At 43.3% G+C, this 20,930-nt stretch overlaps 1 long non-coding RNA gene across 8 annotated transcripts in view; it reads right to left on the reverse strand.

Moving 5' to 3' along the window:
• The window catches only part of LOC132592445 (uncharacterized), a 69,632-nt gene that overhangs the window by 13,207 nt on the left and 35,495 nt on the right, over nt 1-20,930 (reverse strand). For 7 of the 8 annotated variants that reach the window (XR_009557922.1, XR_009557919.1, XR_009557920.1 and 4 more), the window contains one exon: nt 320-475. This is a non-coding gene — a long non-coding RNA (uncharacterized LOC132592445). Of the gene's footprint in view, nt 1-319; nt 7,514-20,930 lie in introns of all 8 variants that reach the window. The other variant, XR_009557923.1, reaches the window with a different exon arrangement.

Consider the following 20,930-nt stretch of genomic DNA (forward strand, 5'->3'; position numbering starts at 1 on the left):
AATATCTGAAGGCCACAAGTTAGGCTGCAATCCAACCCCCACTTACTCCAAGCTGGGGAGTGGGGTTGGATTGAGCAGAGGCATTTCTATGCTTGTTTCTACCAGTTGAACCAATTTACTGTCAGCTGCCACAAGTGTGACTCCACCACTGCCGACCTCCTCCTCCTGCCACATGTAAGCAGAAGGCCCATTAGCATTATCTCTGCCAGCAGAGTCCTGCAAATGGCCCTAAAATGGGCAATTCCAGGGGTAGGGCTGAGACACCCTGTTTCAATTGTTTGTGGATGGCATTGTGTGTGATCTGCAGTTTTATACTTACTAACAATGAAGGTAGCCATCCTTGTATCAGTACAAGCATTGGTATTTCAGCTACTTGAAACTTGACGAGCAAAACTAATGGAATCTGAAACATTTCTCGTCCTTAGATTTATTCAGCAAAGATACTTGACAGCTGTAACAGCAAGGTATAGCCAACCTATGGAGTAAGGAAGAATAATGCCTATTAGGATTTTTTTTTTTATAACACCGTCAGTATAAATTGCACTTTACAGATCAACATAACCCAAACAAAGAATTCTCTGTCCCAAAGAGACAAATCTTTAAACAGTCATATGTATGCATTTGAGAACCCTATCCTATCAGATTTCCCAGATCATGTAACATGAAAATTTAAGGATGTGTGTACTCAAGTGTATGACATCTATAATACATGTTGCAGGAAACACTAGGGCAACAACATTTTTTCCAGCAGCAGTCATGTATGGAACTTAAAAACAGCTAGTATTTTAACTACCTAGAGAGAATATGGGATATCTCAGATTGAACATTCATGAGAGACAGTATACCAGTAGAGGTTACTTTAAAATATAAAGAAGCCAAGCTGAGTGAAAATAATCTGGATGCTCTGGTGATTAGTAAACTCAGACAAACTAAAAAGAGCCAACTTCTCTTTTAATAAGCATGACAAAGAGCTAAAAACAGGAGGAGGAAGGCAAATTATTGGATATTATACAAATCTCAAGACAAATGCCCTTTTCCTAGCAGGGTAAGGGCAGTAGAGATTACATGGCTTTAAACGTCTTGGCATGAAACATCTCCCTTTGGCATAGATAAAAGCTTTTATCAAGCTCCTTATCAGCACTGGAGGTTGTATAAAAGGTGCTTGGAGGCTATATTTAAAACCACCAACCTTCAGACAGATGACATTTTAAAAGAACCAAACAAATTCCATAAAGCAATGTTTTAATTTCACCTTGCAAGCTACAGTTATTAGCAAATAGCCTCATTTCTTTCTTTTTTAATAATCATAGCAAGCTGCCAGCTCTTTCTCTCTCTCCCCCACCCTCCACCAAGTCCTTTTAAGGACAAGTAAAATGTCAACATGAAGCAGGCGATGGTGCCTTCCTGGACTCCTACCACATATGCAAATTATCATGCTGCCACGTAAGATGTTTTGTAACAGCTATGTAGTACCTCATTTTTCCTCTTTAATTGAAATAGGACCAGCTGGAGAGATTATGAAACAGAAGGACTCTGTGCTCTCTTCTTGTGTTTGTGGCTGAAATGCCGTAATAAGGCATTGGAAAAAGAAATTAAGTGAAAGCTTATCATAAGCACCCACATTTTCCTCCTGAGGATTTCCAGTGCAGCACTCCTAGAGGAAACTACTCTCTGGCAAGTGTGGAAAACACAGAATAATAAATGGAGAAGTTGTTTATAATTAACATAGTACTGGTAAGAGCACCCAAACCCATCAAGTGGCTGGTTCTTAAGTTATCTAGAATGGTTACAGCTTTCCTTTGGCTGCTTTCCATACAGTTCTGGGAAGACCAGTCACAGGAAAACCACATGGGAGGGGTGAATGATGCAGTTACTTCCTGTGCTTTCCCCTTCACCTCTCCTGAGTCTGGCTGCTGTAGTGTAGGGAGATAAGCATGCCATATGTCCCTCCCCCACAAATGGATATTTTGCTTTTAATTTTATACTCCGTTTCTACAAATTGCACCCTATGTTGTGTACAAACACCTGACAGAAAGTACAGTAAAGTTGACTTGCAACCTGCACATATTTAACTTGTGCAATTATAGCTTTACATGTTTGGCAGCATGCAATCTCACAAATTAAATACTCTTATGCAAGGCAGAGAGCTTGAAAGCTCTTTCTACACCACACTTTCCCACTGCAGAAAACTTTAAGCTCTCTGCCTTGGTTCCCAGGCTCTGGAAAAGTCTCACCAGGCCTCTGGGCTTGCATGGGGGGTAAGTGCGCCAGCTCCAGAAAGGTAGGAATGGTCACCAGTGCTTTTTTTCTGGGGGTACTCAAGGGTCCGCCATACCGGCACCTTTTTTTCTAGAAGGAAAACACTTATGGTTGCACATGTTCAGTTGTGGGGTTGTTCCGGCTATATGCAATTTCGCACAGTCCCTGGAACTTAACCCTCATGCAAGTTGTCTATATTAAAAATGTTCAAAAATAACTGCACACTGTTTATAATATAACGTAAAACAAAATATAAATATGTGTAGGCCAACTAGGAAATAGGCACAAAGGAATACAATCTAGAAAGACTGCTTATTCTTCTCCAGTGGATCACTTAGCACCTGCTGGGAGCTGCAATACCAGCCTGTTTCCTGGACCAGGTGCCTCTTAAGCTGATTCAGCAAGACACATTCTTAAGTAAGAATGCCTATTAAAGATCTCTTAATACACATTAGTTATGCATTGACTGTTAAGGACTAATGAAGATACTCTTGCTTCATACATTTAAAATGTGTTGGTGGACCATAGAGATTCTAGGATTAAAAAAAAGAACAAGCCTGAAATAAGCTTAACCCTCAGGCATAATTCCACTGAGGAAAAGAAGCACCCCAATACCTAACAATAAGTGATCTATATAGTTTTTGTTTAATAATTGCATCAGCCAATTGACTAAGATGACCCTTAATAACTTAATTTATGGACAGTAGGAGACTTGTTTGCTGGTCCAAGAGAACAGGCTTATTCAACCCCTTCACTGCTGTTCTTCCAGCTATAATGTACTAAACATGCCATAGGACATTATTCACAGGCTTCTACCTGTAGGTCAGCTTACATTCTTTCCTGTTCACAGCAAGATAATTTTACCTATGCCTAGAGCTAAATAACATTTCATACTCAACAGGTACTCAACAGGTACATAGTTTACTGGTGACTCAACAACTGAAACCCTTTTTCTTTCTCAACAAAATGTTTCATAATGATTGGCTGAAATGTGTTAGATGTTTCAGTGTTAACCTAGCATTCCTGAAATGGTGGTCCAGCAGAAGATTACAGAGGATTTGCTAATAAGACAACAGGGAGCAATGCAGCTTAAGGACAAAACTGCGTGTCTCTGAAGCCTGGGAACCCCACAGTAGGACCCTTTCTATTTTATTGATGGGTGATATTTGCTAGAGACATACTTCTTGTGTACCACAGTCATAACTATTGTACCCAAATATATGTTTTCTGCTATTTGTAAAGTCCTGGTTCCATTGTATTCAATGGGAAAACTTGTTTCCTTAGCGATCTTTTTAATACAACATAAATAGAAACTAGCAGAACTAGAATGAAGGTATCACTCACTTGCATTTTCTTAAATTTTAAATCCCACCCTTTTTACATGGATCCCAAAGTGGCATGCATACAGTTCCTAGGAGTTTTCCCATCCACGCATCAGATGCACTCAGATATGCTCTGTTTCAGTAAAGTGGTGGCCTCACATGCCTTCAAACCATACCCTGGGACGTATGCATGGTTGGTCTTTCTAATCTGTCTAAATGAAAGGGTAGGGGATGGGGATTCACAAAAATTACCTTATTCAAGGGCACAGACATAAATGAAGAAGAGTGGAGTTATCTTTTATCGTTTTCTTGCTGCAGAGACTGCACTAGTATTATCATTGCAGAGAACTAAATAACAACAACAGAGAAGCACAAATAATTTTTTCCTCTTTGGCCTAATATTATTTACCCCCATTTGTTTTCTCTCTTACACTCTCTAACAAAGATTCCAACTAGAGTCAGGTAGCACAAATTGACAATGAAGGGCAAAGAAAATATACAGTTGTACCTCATTTTAGAGCCGGGATCCGTTCCAGAGCCCTGGCCGCTAGCCAAAAAGGATGCAGGGCAAAGCGCCGTGTCTGCGCACGCGTGCAGAACAATTTGCACTTCTGCGCGGCAAACCCAGAAGTAACTCGTTCTGGTACTTCCGGGTTTGCTGTGGATGTTCACCGGAATGAACGCTAGACAAGGCAGACGTTCGCGGAGGTATTATTGTACCTATAAAAGGATTGGGGAAGCCTTACAATTAATTGTTCACACTCCACGCAGCTGAGATCTACCCACCCTGATTGCCCCAAACTTCTGCTGCTCCTCCCCACCTCACTGATCCCTCTTTCCCCAGCCAGGCCCTTGACCCATGAGCTCCAGAGACAATGAGGAGTTCCCCCAACTCACTACCACCAGTACCAGCACCATTTCCAGGTGTCTGCTGCTTCAGGGACAGCTCTCACCTAGCACTTCATTTCCTCCTTCCTGGCACTGAGAGGTGGGGGCAGCACTGGATTTAAAGCAGTGTGACCGGTTTGCCTGCACTGGGCATCAAGCTGAAGGACAACCTTTTCAAAGCCTAGTAAGCGCTTGCCTAGCTTTGAGGAGGTGACATGAGTGCTCTGACAGGATCTTAGAGCCCTCCCACCACCTTTCCAAAGCTGGAAAAGCACTAACTAGGTTTTGGGATGGAGACACAAGGACTCAAAGACCCTCCTGTCAGAGCCCTCATACCTTCTTCCTAGAGCCGCTCATGCCCCAGGAGTCGCTTCCTGTTCCTTGCCTTGCCACGGGCTGCCAAAAGACGCCTTGCAGGCCAGCAGAGCATTGGACCACCCTTCTATAAAGAGTAAAATGTTACTTTGCTCAAATAGCTGCATATGGAGATTCTTTTTTAAAAGTTCACTCAGTTCTGACAAAAACGACACATTGGCTATTAAGAAGTGAGATGATTCATACATTTTTGGATTGCTAGATGTATTATTGAAAGGAACCTGAATCAAAATGAATCCATTTTGTTTCCTTCAGGAAAGCCTGCCAAATTCTGATCAGCCAGTGCTGAGAAGAGATATTGTACTGTTTCACTAGCTATTCCTCCTAAATCAAACAAGAGGTAGTCAAGCATGCCAGAAAGGCAAGATAATCATTCCACACAAGCCAATGAGGCATCACAGTAATATTCTACTCTGCTGTGAGAAGAAACAAGTGGCTCCATGATGCTATTCCACATGCAGCCATTTGAGCAAAGTAACATGCTGGCAATGTATTAATTCTGGTGAGGTCCAGAAAACCATAATCTCAGTTGTGTTGGAGACTCTGTGTTAAAGAAAAAGAGATATCACCCAGCTGTTTTGATGCACTCTCTCTCTCTTCAGTTATTCTTGAAGTGCAAGGACACAGACCATGATAATATGTGAAATGGGTGTCCCTGGATGTGATACCATTCTGCCTAACAATTCAAGTTGCAAATGCATAGCCATTAAAAAAACAAGATGAAGGTATCCTCATACTTGGGAATACCATGAGCTTTGCAGAATTCAAAACAAAACAAAACAAAAAACAAAACAACCCTCCCCCCCCCCAAAAAACCCCAACACAACCAACCCTGTTGAAAAATGTAACCAGGCAAGTTCCCACCGCCCCCGTCAATAAGGACTGAATATATATGCTCACTAGCCATGGAGTGTAGAGTGAGAGTTAGAAAATAGGAAATGGGTGTGGCACCAGTTGAGTTAGCTTACAGAATCCTGGCTGGTTGGTGAAACCCTCTACAGGGGCAGCTGCATTAGAAAGTGAGGCTACAATCCAATGTTTCCTTGCTGGTACCACTTGTCATCTTTTGAAATTGAGGCTATATTCACACACCCATTTACTGAGCACTCACTGCATTTCTAGTGCTGGGTTTTTAACGCATGTTCACACGACATTATCCATAACATACAGTGGGGGGGGGAGTATTTGATCCCCTGCTAAATTTGCCTGTTTGCCCCCAACGAAGAATTTACAAGTCCATAATTTTAATGGTAGGTTTATTGTAGCTGTGAGAGACAGAATAACAACAGGAAACCCCCAGAAACCCAGAAGACAAAAGTCAGATGTGCATTCAACCAACCAGATGTCAGGCTACCTGGTATCTTCACTGTATGTAATGAGCTGAGATTAGAAGCACCTGCTGTAAGGGAGAGGTTTTACCTGTAATCCCAGCTCGTTATAGTATCTGTGCAAAAGACACCTGTCGACAGAAGCTTCAGTCCAGCAGATTCCAAAGTAGCCACCATGACCAAGACCAAAGAGCTGTCCAAGGATGTCAGGGACAAGATTGTAGACCTGCACAAGGCTGGGCTGGGTTACAAGAGTATTGCCAAGCAGCTTGGTGAGAAGGTGACAGCAGTTGGTGCAGTAATTCCGCAAATGGAAGTAATTCCGCAAATGGAAGAAAACAAAACAACTGTCAACCTCCCTCGGTCTGGGGCTCCATGCAAGATCTCATCTCGTGGAGTTGCAATGATCATGAGAACGGTGATGAAGCAGCCCAGAACTACATGGGGGGAACTTGTCAACAATCTCAGGGTATCTGGGACCATTTGTTGTTTAGTCGTTTAGTCGTGTCCGACTCTTCGTGACCCCATGGACCATAGCACGCCAGGCACTCCTGTCTTCCACTGCCTCCCGCAGTTTGGTCAAACTCGTGTTCGTAGCTTCGAGAACACTGTCCAACCATCTCGTCCTCTGTCGTCCCCTTCTCCTAGTGCCCTCCATCTTTCCCAACATCAAGGTCTTTTCCAAGGATTCTTCTCTTCTCATGAGGTGGCCAAAGTATTGGAGCCTCAGCTTCACGATCTGTCCTTCCAGTGAGCACTCAGGGCTGATTTCCTTAAGAATGGATAGGTTTGATCTTCTTGCAGTCCATGGGACTCTCAAGAGTCTCCTCCAGCACCATAATTCAAAAGCATCAATTCTTCGGCGATCAGCCTTCTTTATGGTCCAGCTCTCACTTCCATACATCACTACTGGGAAAACCATAGCTTTAACTATATGGACCTTTGTTGGCAAGGTGATGTCTCTGCTTTTTAAGATGCTGTCTAGGTTTGTCATTGCTTTTCTCCCAAGAAGCAGGCGTCTTTTAATTTCGTGACTGCTGTCACCATCTGCAGTGATCAAGGAGCCCAAGAAAGAAAAATCTCTCTCTGCCTCCATTTCTTCCCCTTCTATTTGCCAGGAGGTGATGGGACCAGTGGCCATGAACTTGGTTTTTTTGATGTTGAGCTTCAGACCATATTTTGCGCTCTCCTCTTTCACCCTCATTAAAAAGTTCTTTAATTCCTCCTCACTTTCTGCCATCAAGGTTGTGTCATCTGCATATCTGAGGTTGTTGATATTTCTTCTGGCAATCTTAATTCCGGCTTGTGATTCATCCAGTCCTGCGTTTCGCATGATGAATTCTGCATATAAGTTAAATAAGCAGGGAGACAATATACAACCTTGTTGTACTCCTTTCCCAATTTTGAACCAATCAGTTGTTCCATATCCAGTTCTAACTGTAGCTTATTGTCCCACACAGAGATTTCTCAGGAGACAGATGAGGTGATCAGGCACTCCCATTCTTTAAGAACTTGCCATAGTTTGCTGTGGTCGACACAGTCAAAGGCTTTTGCATAGTCAATGAAGCAGAAGTAGACGTTTTTCTGGAACTCTCTAGCTTTCTCCATAGTCACCATGAAAACAATTGGTAACACACTACACCATGAAGGACTGAGAACTTGCAGAGCCCGCAAGGTCCCCTTGCTCAAGACAGTACATGTACAGGCCTGCCTGCAATTTGCCAATGACATCTGAATGACCCAGAGGAGAACTGGGTGAATGTGTTGTGGTCAGATGAGACTAAAATTGAGCTCTTTGGCATCAACTCAACTTGCTGTGTTTGGAGGAGGAGGAATGCTGCCTACGACTCCAAGAACACCATCCACACCATCAAACATGGAGGGGGACATATACTTTGGGGGTGTTTTTTCTGCTAAGGGGACAGGACACCTTTACCGCATCGAAGGGATGATGGACGGGACCATGTACCGTCAAATCTTGGGTGAGCACCTCCTTCCCTCAGCCAGGGCATTGAAAATGGGTTGAGGATGGGTATTCCAGCATGACAATGACCCAAAACACATGGCCAAGGCAACAAAGGAGTGGCTCAAGAAGAAGCACATTAAGGTCCTAGAGTGGGCCTAGCCAGTCTCCAGACCTTAATCCCATTGAAATCTGGCGGGAGCTGAAGGTTCGAGTAGCTACACATCAGCCTCAAAATCTTCCTGACTTGGAGAGGATCTGCAAATAGGAGTGGAACAAAATACCTCCTGAGATGTGTGCAAACCTGGTGGCCACCTACCAGAAACGTCTGATCTCTGTTATTGCCCACAAGGGTTTTGCCACCAGGTACTAAGTCATCTTTTGCAAAGGGATCAAATACTTATTTCACTCATTATAATGCACATCAATCTCTGACTTGTCTTCTGGGTTTCTAGGTTTTTCCCCCTGTTATTCTGTCTCTCACAGCTATAATAAACCTACCATTAAAATTATGGACTGGTCATTTCTTCATCAGAGGGCAAATGGGCAAATTTAGCAGGGGATCAAATACTTTCACCCCTCACTGTATATATCCTGTACTTTGTTCTAGGATGCTAATGTTTGATGCTTTGTTTCTCAAACCGGCTTCACAACCATCTGAGCCCTTAAGCTGATATGAACAGTTGAGGGTGGGGGAAGAGCTGTGAAACACAGTGAAAAATAACACTTATGTGCTCTGAGGCAGTAATGTGAACACATCCTAATTCTGATTCCATTAAACTCAGTCTGTAATTAAGCACCTAAGCCCAATTTTCTATTGTTCTGACTGGTCATTGTCTAATCTATGCTCTGTTTACTGCTTTATGTCCCAACTTCTACCACACTTCCTACCCTCACTTTCTCCTTTGCTCTTTCATCTTTCCTGTGGCACAGCTGTCAGGCTACATCCCTGTCTTCTAATCATTAGCAAGTATGTACAATAGGAGCTGAAATAAGCAGTCACTCCAACAATGTGCTATAGAAATACAGTATGGGACTGAGGCATCAGCTCTTCCAGCTCCTCCTAGCTTTCAGGCATGCCTGAAATTTCTCACTGAAGATCTCTAGGATTCTCCCACTCATTCATACTATCCTGCTATTCAACCAATCCATCCATCGATTTGTTTATGATTCAAGATATTCATTTTGCAGCACAGCTTCATATATTGTTTGAAATAGATGTACTAATAAACACACATGACAGCCTAACTTCAGAAACCAGATTACTGTAGTTCTATGCAAGAAACTCCAGCCAATTCTGGCTACTTTACCACAACATTATTCATTTATCTAAAAGATTGTTTCCCTGTGACGTGATTCTTTGGAAAATTGGCTACTATTAGTGCAGAAAACTTAACAATTGCCCAAACAACCTCGGCAAAACATCTGCTGGGTTTCTGCAAAGCTTCTACAATATATTAGTTGAAGCAATAGCACTAGCTGCCTATATACTACTGGGCTAGGTTCAAGGTGTTGTTTCTAGTTTACAGAACCCTAAACAACTTGGAACCAAGCTACTTAAAATATCACCTCTCCTCTTCTGCTCTGGCCCAGCCACTACCTTCCCTGCAAAAGACGACCTGGTAGTCCCAAGAGTTCCTGCAATTAACACGTCTACCTGCAGTACAGTTTTCAGTGCTGTGGCCCCTTTAATGTGGAATATATACAATTGAGAGAGAAGGAATGCTCCACCAATCCAATCTTTCAGATGCTTAAGGCTTGCAGCCAATGTAGTGCTAAGTAACCATCCCATCAACACAAGCATTTCTGCTTGTGCAACAGGACTTGCCCTCTCTCCCAGCACACTCCACAAATCCATTCTGGAGCAAACGTGGGAGGGCGAGGGGTGTATGTGGGAGTGAAGAAGTCTCTTTGTGCAAGTGGAAATCATGATGGGGCAGCCATTTAGCACAATATAGAAACAAGCCTTAAGACACTTAGAATTACCTACTCCCTTTCAGAATGAAATTTTAAATTATTGTTCAGTGATACATCCTATAGCGTTGAACATTTTAAATATTAGTTTCGATGTATACCTCACATTCTGTTTTTCCGTACACTGATCTGATATTATAATGTGAGCAGACTATAAAGGAAAAGGAAAAGGACCCCTGACAGTTAAGTCCAGTTGCAGATGACTCTGAGGTTGCGGTGCTCATCTCGCTTCACAAGTCGAGGAAGCCAGCATGACTAAGCTACTTCTGGCACAACAGAACACCGAACCCAGATGTATCAACAAGCTTCACCCCAGTCTTCCCTTAATCCACAGGCCATGAACAAATGCAAAAAACATTGTCATCCATGTACGTCCTATTCGCCACCTTGATAAATTACTTGGGCTGATTAAAAAGTTATAGTATCTTTATGGGGCAGTGATGTTTGAATTATTCCTATGTAGTATCAATGGCAAGACAATATTTTTGATGGTGTGTGTGTGTGTGTGTGTGTGTGTGTGTGTGTGTGTGTGTGTCATTCTTAGTACCTCAGTGGTATATTTTAGGGACATGATGGCCCAGTGCCAGTTTTCCCCACCAGCCTTTATTACTCAAAGAGAATTGGCAGAGATGGCATTCTGGTTGCACTATGTATGATGAGAATCCAGGATTATTACTGGAAATGTCACAGGCCATATATAAATAGGCCAAGATTTAGCAACTCCCGATTTAAGTCTTGGCTCCATCAGAAGCTTCCTATGACCTGCTGGGCAGGTAATATGCATCCAGCTATGTAACCATTCTGGCTAAGGTACATTCTATAGGGTTTACTCTCTGCTCCCATCCCATTAATTCCTATAATAGTAAGACATGAAAGTAAGAGGTGACAGTTTCTCATCTTACTCTGGGCAGAGAAGTCATACTGATGTGACCTGTACACCCCATATAGGCAACAGTATCTATAAACATTTCCACCCTGATTACTACAATCTGGCTTTCTAATATAGTTTACAGGATCTGACTCTCCACCCCCCAATGTAGCTATTAATTATACTTTTTTTTAAAGCTAAGATTTGAACACAAATTATGAACAACAGGCTAGCGAATGAGTGGATTGTGATTATATTCTTATGGTTATGTTGGATATGAATCAGGACTACAAATAGATTTAAGATATGGTAATTAACCAAGTGCAGAGCAATCTAAAATCAGTAATTTTAATTATTTGGACATTCCATATATTTCTAGCCATTTCATTTATAATAAATTTTAAAAATTGAGTAACCCATTAATCAAGCAATTAAATGTTGCAGCTGTGCTTACAATGCAATTTTCACATTGAACTTAACTACTAAGTGATAATTTGCTTTCTGTTTAGATATTTAAAATGCAAATATTATTATGGAAAGTCTAACTGGCCAGAGCTTCCATCTTTCAAAGATTAAAAGAGCCCTCTGCCTTTTAGCAGTTTCTCGAGTTTTTCTTCTTCTTTTGTCTGTACACATCTATCATGCAGGGCCGTGCAAGCTGCTGCAAAATCTCGTGCGAGCATCCCAGAACCAGCATACTGAGCAGGCCTCAAGCAAAGCAGATAGCATAAAAAAGCCTTTAAAAGCTCTTTTCGTGCTAGGTCTGCTTTGGTTACCTGGAATGAAAAGAGCTTTTAAGCTCTCTGCCTTGCTTGAGCGGGCAAGGCCTGCTTGATGTGCAGGCTCTGAGAGTATGAAGGAATATCTCTTTCTCCACCCACTAGCTGTGGGGTGGCTCCAAGAGCTGGAGTATATGCAATTTCCATGTATACACAGAACCCTTGGAACGGAACATAAGATGCATTCATATTGTACTTGTATAATTTATTCATACAGTAGATTTTTGCAGCCTTCTCACTGTTCTTCCAAAAATACCCTATTGGCCTGAAAATAAGCCTCACTTTCCCCCCAAATTCTGACCATGAAAAGTTAAAGTGTGGCTTATATTCGTGACCTTACAGTATGCAGCTAGGAGCACAGGGCAAACAGCGCCAGGAGCACATCAAAGCAGCACCTGCCCCATGCGTAGTCCCCTGTCCTCTCCCCCAAGGCCGGGAAGGGAGAGAGCGAGGAAGGGGAAAGGCCGTCGGCAATGCAGCGCGGCTCCCCCCCCGCCCAGTATGCAGCCAGGAGCAGGAAGGAAGGGAGCGGCTTATATTCGGGTATTTTTTTTTCTCCCCGCCGTCCAATTTTAAAGGTACATCTTATATTTGGGTGCGGCTTATATTCGGGTCAATACGGTACTACTTTAATTTTAAGTGTATTTTTATAAGATGAAGCAATGTAAAAAAATTAACTGCAACCAGAACATAAAGCTCTCAAAGTAAATGGAAGCAAATTAGAACCAATGGAATGAGATTTGCAGTGAATGAGAATGGAAGTCTTGACCTGTAACACAATGTACAAGCATAGGCGTAGGCAGGGGGCAGCTGCCCCCCCAGAAGCAAAAAAATAATGTAAGATTCGATAGCTGACCACTTCACCCTATTGTTCTTCAGTGGGAGTTGTTAATGAGCATTCAGGGATCACATTAAGAGTTCTATTGGCGATTTAATGAGGTGCAGAGAATTCAATTTGACTAAGGTGGCTCTGCAAGGCTAAAAGGAAGTGAATAAGAAAGGGGGGGCTGTAGCTTTGATAGACACAGTGATGTTTATAAAAAGCAGTGGTGTTCCAGTCTGCCCCTCCTGCATCTGTATACTGTAAATCAGGGGTGGCCACCTCCCAAGAGATTCTGATCTACTCACAGAGTTAAAAACTGGGAGTGATCTACCCCCTTTTGGGGGGTTCAGGTCAAAGCTGTTGAGTTTTTTTAAGGAAGGGAAGCCCTGTTTTGGGGGGTTTAGGTCAAACTTGTTGAGCTTCTTTTAGGAGGGAGGGGGGCCCATTTTTGTTTAGGGCTTCAGGTCATAGTTCAGCTTTTTTTAGGGAGGAGGAAAATTTTGGGTGAGCTTTTTTTTAGGGGTGCCAGTGATCTAGCAGTGATCTACCACAGACATCCAGTGATCTACTGGTATCTACCTGTTGGACGTGCCTGCTGTAAATCAAGCAGAGAGAAAGCTGTTTACAAGGCTCCTGCACAGGCGTACCGGTATCTTCCTCTTGCTGCAGAGTTCCAGCATCACAGCGTCACCCAGAGGCACCCACAAATGTGAGTTATCCCTCTCTCTATTTCTTCCTTCCTACCCTCCCTCTTCCATCCTTAATAAAATACGGGGGGGGGGGGGGCAGATAAGCCCCACATGGAAAGCCCATCAACATGGGGGGATGACTCTTTCAAATACGGCATTTACCAGTAATGGGGGGGGGGGGCATCTAGGCCTCTAGGAGTTGGCTGCTATGCCTAGGAGTAGGACAATTCAAGAAAGCAGAATGATGCATATGCTATGGTAATATATCAATAGAATCATAGAATTGTAGTCGGAAGGGACCACAAGGGTCATCTAGTCCAAACTCCTGCAATGCAGGAATTTTTTCCTAAGGTGGGGCTTGAACCCACGACATGGTTGAAATATGCTGATATGCAGCAACGCCTTGGAGCTGTTGTGACTGCGGCCGTGCCTTGCCTCGCCCTCGCCCACCCTGCCACCCCCTCTCGCCTGGCTGACCCTCCCGTCCTCTCCAGCCAAGCAGGGTAGCCGCCGACGCTGCCAGCCCCAGAAGCACAAGGTGGCCACCGCCACGATGTCGTCAGGCCCGCTGGCCCTGTAGCCCCGCCCATGTTCCCACTTCGTGGCCCCTCCCATGCCTTGGCCCTGCCCCCAGTTTTGATCCTGGCTACGCCCCTGTGTACAAGTCTGCCTTCCACTTCTGCTCAGAGACAAGCTGCTTGCACTATTTAAAAGGAGGTCACAATTATTTATTCAACAGTTTGCTGGTAAGTAATTTTAAACCAAAATCAGTGTCTCTTATGATACTCAGCTCCTAATCAGAGAGCTCTTTATAAACTTCATACATCCCTGTTTTTGCAACACTTATGGGCTCAAATGAATACTGCACTGTTATTGTTCAAATCAGCTACTGATGCAGACAAAGGCTGTATTCACATGGTAGTTCTATTCTGTTTTCCTGATGTTTCCGTAATTGTTAATTTCCACATTATATTTGAGCTTTCACTCAACAGAAAATGAATACCTATGTGAATGCGGCCAAAGAAGCTCACAAAGTAAAGAAACTTTCCCTCAGAGTTGCCACTGGAGTTGGCATTGAAATGCCTCTCCTGCTTTCCCTTCTTTTACTGTGTATAATTTCCCACTTACATTTCAACCTTGTAAGGCACAAAGTCTGATATCAGACAGGTATAACTTTAGGAGATGGTAAGATTAGAAATAGACTCCCGCATTTCTCATAGGTGAGCCTGTTTTAGCCCTTTTCAGAATCAAAGCCCAAGAAACCCATTCTGTTCATCTGCTTAACCTTCTTGCACTAAACAAACTCCCACTATCTATTCCATCTCTGAAACTGTATACAGCAGGCTGACTCAATAACATCTCCACAGAGGCGGATTTTGGTTCTGTTGCATTGAGCACCGAGCCTAGGGGGCACTGCAGGCTGTCACAACTATGATGCAGTGAATTGAGCAGAACAGGAGGTGGGTGGGGCATGCACTTAGAATCATAGAATCATAGAATCATAGAGTTGGAAGAGACCACAAGGGCCATCCAGTCCAACCCCCTGCCAAGCAGGAAACACCATCAAAGCATTCCTGACAGATGGCTGTCAAGCCTCTGCTTAAAGACCTCCAAAGAAGGAGACTCCACCACACTCCTTGGCAGCAAATTCCACTGCCGAACAGCTCTTACTGTCAGGAAGTTCTTCCTAATGTTTAGGTGGAATTTTCTTTCTTGTAGTTTGAATCCGTTGCTCCGTGTCCGCTTCTCTGGAGCAGCAGAAAACAACCTTTCTCCCTCCTTTATATGACATCCTTTTATATATTTGAACATGGTTATCATATCACCCCTTAACCTTCTCTTCTCCAGGCTAAACATACCCAGCTCCCTAAGCCGTTCCTCATAAGGCATTGTTTCCAGGCCTTTGACCATTTTGGTTGCCCTCTTCTGGACACGTTCCAGCTTATCAGTATCCTTCTTGAACTGTGGTGCCCAGAACTGGACACAATACTCCAGGTGAGGTCTGACCAGAGCAGAATACAGTGGTACTATTACTTCCCTTGATCTAGATGCTATACTCCTATTGATGCAGCCCAGAATTGCATTGGCTTTTTTAGCTGCTGCATCACACTGCTGACTCATGTCAATTTTAATTTTGGCCTTGCACAAGGCGCCACTGAAATTTCAAAGACCCAAGTCTTCTGATCTCCAGGTTCACTGGATCGGTTCAGGGCACAAGCTAAATAATGCCAAGCTGAAATGTAGGCTGAAAAGAAATGCAACGCACCAAAAAAAAAAAAAGAGCAACTGAGACGTAAAAGACTTCCCGTTGCTCCCATTTTAGTTTGAAATTTAAGCTTGACTTTTTTAAAGCTGCAATCATGTTTTATAGCAGCACAATCATATGCAGAAGTCTCACCAGGTTCTATGGGAATTACATCCCAAATAAGTGTACACTGTATAGTATATAATAATAATAATAATAATAATAATAATAATAATAATAATAATAATTTATTTGTACTCTGCCCATCCGGCTGGGTTTCCCCAGCCATTCGGGGCGGCTTCCAACAAAGATTAAAATACATTAAAATGTCACACATTAAAAACTTCCCTAACCAGCAGCATTAACACATACAACCCTTCAAAGAAGTTTAGTCATCTATCAATTATATTAAATGTATTTTAAGGAAAAGGTAAAGGGGCTCCTGACCATCAGGTCCAGTCGTGTCCGACTCTGGGGTTGCGGCGCTCATCTCGCTCTATAGGCTGAGGGAGCCGGCGTTTGTCCGCAGACAGCTTCCGGGTCATGTGGCCAGCATGACAAAACCGCTTCTGGCGAACCAGAGCAGCGCACGGAAACGCCGTTTACCTTCCCGCCGAGCAGTCCCTATTTATCTACTTGCACTCGGATGTGCTTTCGAACTGCTAGGTTGGCAGGAGCTGGGACCGAGCAACGGGAGCTCACCCTGTTGCAGGGATTCGAACCGCCAACCTTTTGATCAGCAAGCCCTAGACTCTGTGGATTAACCCACAACGCCACCTGGGTATTTTACATTATAGCAAAATAAGGGTAAGAACTTTTACATGCAGCACAATCCTAGACAGGGCCTACATAGAAGCAATTTACACTAAATATGGTAAGATTTCTTCCTAGTTAAATATGCTAAAAGACAAAAATAAGTCAACTCCTTTTGTTTAAGAATGAACTGTTAAGCTTAGACTCAGCTCACCTTGTATACCAGGTGGGATATGTGGTAACTACAAGACACTAAAAAAGCAGAGCACATTCTAAATGTTCGAATGCGCCCACTCTCACCCCTGCTCAATGTTTAGAACAACTCGGCAAGCTGGAGAAATTAAATCAAAGCCTATTTGAGAACAAAACATTCTCAACTGACAAACTCATGCTATTGTGAACTATAGTAGCCTGAGCACTAGCCTGCATGCAAGGGATTTCCTACATAGAGTGAGGTAAGTTGCACTGTCTCTCTGAGCCTTCACTATCCTTCTGTAAAATGTCGATAAAATGCCCCTTACAGCATGGAGAACTAGTGATAAATACACCAGTGGTGGCTACTTATGTATGTGTTCGCACTTACACGGCATAAAGTTTATCCAGCTAAATCTATATAAATGTTCACACTGCGTGTGCAGATGTAACAGCCTTGCTCCGTAACCACTGAACCGAATTGCATCAAATTAGGACACATCGTTCCATGCCCATCGGGGAGGGATCTGACATAAATAAATTTTCAAAAAAACAAACCTTTCATACCTAAAATAATGATTAAATGCAAAAAAGTGGCGCCCCTATTAGATGTCACTAGCAAAAGCTCTGAAGACTCCAGCATCATCCAATGGAAAGGCAGATCGCACGCTGCCGTCTCAAAAGCCATGACGCCATCTGAGCACTTCCACCGCACACTCAAAAGCCTCTCTGACATTTGCGTACACCTCCCCTCAAACGGCTGCCCGCCATTTAAGCTGCTGCCTCCAAACCCGCGCTGCCATCTGGTCCCTTTTGCCACACCCTCAAAAATCTCTCTGACATTTCTGGCCTCCCGCCAACCATCTCCTGAGGTAAGAGAAGCCGCTTACACTAGAGGAGGCTTCCTTCCCTCCTCCGTGAAAGCAGCAAAGCTGGAGAGGAGCCGCTTACACTAACGGAGGCTGCTCTTTCCTGCCTGGCCTCAGCCTGGAGCGCTGATGGGGTGGGGTGGGGGTGGGGAAAGCCGGCATGAGAGGGGCTTCCCTTCCTTTCCTCCTCCGTGAAAGCAGCAAAGCTGGAGAGGAGCCGCTTAGCAATAGAATCAGAGCACAAGCGTAACAACCACCCACACCCAAATCATACACTACACACCAAAATAAATGACAACCCCAACTAGAGAAATAAAACATCACAAACAGTGCAGTTTAAAAAAACAAACTACATCACATCCTACATTCAAAACACCTACTCCAAAATTAGACAATCCAGATAACCCAAAAAACCACCACAAAACACACAACGCCCAAATCATACACTACCCACCAAAAAAATTGAAAACCCCAAAATAAAAAATTAAACAATAATAACTTCTGCTTCTCACGTTCTTATTTCAACAGATTTTAATCTAAATATATAAAAATGTTCACGATGCGTGTGCGGGGGCCAAGGTATGGAGAGGGGCCAACACTCCCCGGAGACAACAGAGGGCTCAGACAAAAGTGCATACTGGGAAATAGAACCCAGAAACTGACAGTTCCTTTCTCCAAGGGTGGGGGCCAATGTAGGAAGATACCAGGGGGAGGGGCCAACACTCCCCAGGGACAACCGAGGGCTTAGACAAAAGTACATGCTGGGAAATAGAACCCAGAAGCTGACAGTTTCTTCTCCAAGGGTGGGGGCCAAGGTATGGAAATACAGGAGGGGAGGGAGCAACAATCCACGGGGACAACAGAGGGCTCAGACAGGGGGGGTGGGGAGGAGGGGGCTTGATAGCTCATGGGTCGGGACAGGGTGGGGGCAGTCACAGGGATGAGTAGGGTTGCCAGACTCAATAGAGGACAGGACTTCTGTGCCTTTAATTGCCCTGCTCTCTTTTGAGTCTGGAAACCTTAAAGAGAAACCAGAAAACCCTTTGCTTGGAAATTAAACAAAGGGTCTGCCGGTTTCTCTTTAAGGTTTCCAGACTCAAAAGAGAGCAGGGCAATTAAAGGCACAGAAGTCCTGTCCTCTATTGAGTCTGGCAACCCTAGGGATGAGCCGGGGTGGGGGGAGGAGGGGGCAGGATAACTCGTGTGTCCGGACAGAGTGGGGGGAATCACAGGAAAGAACCACAGCAATGCGTGGCCGGGTCAGCTAGTACTTCATAAAACTCTACCACAAAAACTTTGCTGAAGTTAGAACTAAATTTGGGTCATTGATGCTATAAGGAGCTCTATTCCACAAACTATTGGTTCCAGGAATCTCACTCTTTTAAATAATAAAGTATTACTTGCCTCCCCCCCTTGCATAAAATGCATATTTATATATTGGCCAGATTCAGGTAATCAGTAAAGGCTATGCAAATAATTATCTTATGTGATGTATCCAAAGCATACATGTTCTAAGTAAATTGAGGTTTCATACCACATGCCTTGGTTATACTTGGCTTAAACGATTGCTTGTTCTTTCCAAGCAGTTGCCCAAGTTTGCTTTATGTCAAGGCAGGGATAGCAAATGTTAAAATTTATTTTACAGGGCACATGGTACTTTTCCAGGTATGGAAAAAAGGTATTACCGGTAAATGTAATATTAAGTCAACTAAAGCAGGTGGTGATAGGACTTTCCCTTTCCATCAATTGGTTTTACAAAGCTATCTGAAATCCATTCAGCTCTGGAATTAGTCTAATATTCCCTAAGTATATGTGGAAATGTAAGAACTACTTGACCAGCATCTTTCATTCACACAAGTCACCACTACAAAATACTGCAGAGAAGCACTACTGTATTTTTCGCTCCATAGGACACATCTGACCATAGGATGCACCTAGTTTTTTAGAGGAGGAAAACAAGAAAAATAATATTTTGCTTTCCTGAGTTGTTCTAGGCATAGCAGCCAACTCTTAGAGGCTTAGGTGCCTTTCCCCCCCCCCCAATTAAATATTTGAGGAAGCTTCTTTTGCAAAGGGGGAAAGCTCCATTTTTTTGAGGATCAGCTCAAAGTTGTTGAGCTTCTCTTGCAAAGGGAAAAATCCTGTTTTATGGGGTTCAACTCACAGTTCTGCAGCTTCTCTAGGAAAGGAAAGGGACCAATTTCTACAGTTTCCAGACATTTCCAGACATTTCCTTTCGTGCATGCACACGAAAGCTCATACCAAAATAAAAACTTAGTTGGTCTTTAAGGTGCTACTGAAGGAATTTTTTTAGTTTCCAGACAGATAATCTAATTAGCCAGTCACATGTCGCGGGGGAAACAAACAGCCTCCCTCTGCAGACAACAATTGAGGCCTGGGCAAGGGGCCTGGGCGGCCGGGAAGGGAGCTAGTTCCCTTATCTCCCTCCCCCATCTCTTGCAATCAGCTGCTGAGCGGGTTCCTTTCAACACTCTTTCCCCCTCTTGTTAGCCTTTAGTTCTTTCTAAAAATAAAAAAGCACAATCTGCCTTTTGCCCCTGGGCAATTCGGCTCAAGGGACCACACATTTGCTCCTTAAGACACACAGACATTTCCTCTTACTTTTTAGGAGGAAAAAAGTGTGTCTTATGGAGCAAAAAATATGGTACTATCCCAATTTTACAGAGGCTTAATATTTCCAGGACTACAAAAGGGTTCTGTAGCAAAGCAAGGAACTGAACTTCAGAGTTTCATGTCCTAGTAAATAATTTAACCATGAAGTACTTCCGTTCTTTAAATCAGTGGTATCTATGCCAATGTTCTCTTTTCCCGATGCCTAACGGAGGAATGCTTCAATTGTATCCTGTTGTTGAATGTGCCACAGGAGACTGGCAAATATGTTAGGTAAGGTTACTTGTCTGTAAGACCCAGTTCTTGAGAACTTGACAGCTGTTATATAAGGACCCTGGTTTAAAATTATCAGTCATTAATCACTGCCCCCATTTTCAGTATCTCAGCTCCACAAACCTTGGAGCAATGTTTTTGTTTCCTCCCCTGGAGGATGACTTGTCACTCTCTGTAATTCAAGTCCATCTGTAATTCAATACCTTCTTAAGCTGAGAAGAGTTTAAAATTATAGAGGCTCTCCAAAAACAACCAGTACCTCCTTGAAAAGTTAGGCCAATGGTTAGAAACAGCAAAGAAAAAAAATAGTAAAATAAAAACTGAATCTCGCATTTTTTGCTATCACTCTAAATGGAGAGAACCAGGAAACAAATGAGACAGGGAGCAACTTCCAGTCTGCTGGTGGGTAGGTAAGGTGGAAGAACTGTCCCAGCAGGTAATACTGAAGACATCTGCAGTTGGGGGTTCTAAGAGATTTTTGCAGACATCTATAATGAAGGGACTACTGCTTCTACAGCTTAAGTTCATAAACCTCACTTCTGTAGCTGGGATATTTGTAAATACTCTGCTGATCCAATGCAGAAAGGATGACCCTGCGGGGTAAAGCTGTACCCTGGGATTCAACCGGCACTGCAAAACGAACAGGCAACCACACCAAAGCCTGACCAATCCACTGGTTTCAAACTACAGTACTTGCCA

The sequence above is a fragment of the Zootoca vivipara genome, chromosome 7 (assembly GCF_963506605.1).
Source record: "Zootoca vivipara chromosome 7, rZooViv1.1, whole genome shotgun sequence".
Classification (NCBI taxonomy): domain Eukaryota; kingdom Metazoa; phylum Chordata; class Lepidosauria; order Squamata; family Lacertidae; genus Zootoca; species Zootoca vivipara.